Here is a 1,797-nt window from a genome sequence, read left to right on the forward strand (position 1 = left end):
GTCTTTATGGTAGAAGGATATTTTTCCTTCTGGGGATTCGAACCCGCCACCTTAGGTGTATGTGGCTGGCACCTTAGCCACTTGAGCCACAGGCGCCGAGCCACCACAGCTTGTTAATCCATTCCTGGGTTGGGGAGCATTTAGATTGTTTCCGCATTTTGGCAATTGTAAATTGAGCTGTGACCAACAGTCTAGTGCAAGTGTCTTTATGGTAGAAGGATATTTTTCCTTCTGGGTAGATGCCCTGTAATGGGATTGCAGGATCAAATGGGAGGTCTAGTTTGAGTTATTTGAAGGTTCTCCATATTTCCTTCCAAAAAGGTTGTATTAGTTTGCAGTCCCACCAGCAGTGTAAAAGTGTTCCTTTCTCTCCACCTCCACACCAGCAGTTTTGAGATTTTGTGATGTGGACCCTTCTAACTGGGGTTAGATGATACCTCAGGGTGGTTTTGATTTCCATTTCTCTAATAATTAGGGACAATGAGCATTTTCTCATATGTTTGCTAGCCATTCATCTGTCTTCTTTAGAGAAGGGTCTATTCATCTTTCTTGCCCATTGATACATGGGATTGTTGGCTTTTTTCATGTGGATTAATTTGAGTTCTCTATAAATCCTAGTTATCAAGCTTTTTTCTGATACAAAATATGTAAATATTCTTTCCCAGTGTGTAGGTTGTCTATTTGCTTTGGTTGTTGTCTCCTTAGCTATACAGAAACTTTCAGTTTAATTAAGTCCCGTTTGTTTATTTTTGTCATTGTTGCAATTGCCATGGAAGTCTTCTTCATAAAGCCTTTTCCTAGGCCTATATCTTCCAGTGTTTTTCCTATGCTTTCATTGAGGATTTTTATCATTTCATGCCTTAAATTTAAGTCCTTTATCCATCTTGAATCAATTTTAGTGAGTGGAGAAAGGTGCAGGTCTAGTTTCAGTCTTTTACATGTGGATATCCAGTTCTCCCAGCACCATTTATTGAATAGAGATTCATTCCCCCAGTGTATGTTCTTGTTTGGTTTATTGAAGATTAGGTGGCTATAAGATGTTAGTTTCATTTCCTGGTTTTCTATTCAATTCCAAATGTCTATGTCTCTATTTTTGTGCCAGTACCAGGCTGTTTAGACCACTATGGCCTTGTAGTACAGCCTAAAGTCTGGTAGGCTGATGCCCCCAGCTTTGTTTTTATTGCAAGAACTGCCTTAGCTATACAAGGCATTTTCTGGTTCCATACAAAATGAAGGATTATTTTTTCCAAGTCTTGAAAGTATGATGTTGATATTTTAATAGGGATGGCAATAAATCGGTAGATTGCTTTGGGAAGTATAGACATTCTGACAATGTTGATTCTTCCCAGCCATGAGCATGGTATGTTCTTCCATTTGTTAATATCCTCTACTATTTCTTTTCTTAGGGTTTCATAATTTTCTTTGTATAGGTCCTTCACCTCTTTTCTTAGGTATTTCATTTTCTTTGAAGCTATGGTGAAGGGAATTGTGTCCTTACTTAGCCTCTCACGTTGGCTGTTATTGGCATATCCAAAGGCTACTGACTTGTGGACATTGATTTTATATCTTGAGACATTACTGTCTTCTTTGATGACTTCCAGGAGTCTTGTGGTTGAGTCTTTGGGGTTCTCCAGCTATAAGATCATATCGTCAGCAAAGAGGGAGAGTTTGACCTCCTCTGCTCCCATTTGGATGCCCTTTATTTCCTTCTCTTGCCTAATTATATTGGCTAGAACTTCCAGCACTATGTTGAATAGTAATGGCAATAGAGGACAACCTTGTCTGGTTCCAGTTCTA

Source organism: Otolemur garnettii, unplaced genomic scaffold (assembly GCF_000181295.1).
Source record: "Otolemur garnettii isolate 467f Iridium unplaced genomic scaffold, OtoGar3 scaffold00153, whole genome shotgun sequence".
Taxonomy (NCBI): Eukaryota; Metazoa; Chordata; class Mammalia; order Primates; family Galagidae; genus Otolemur; species Otolemur garnettii.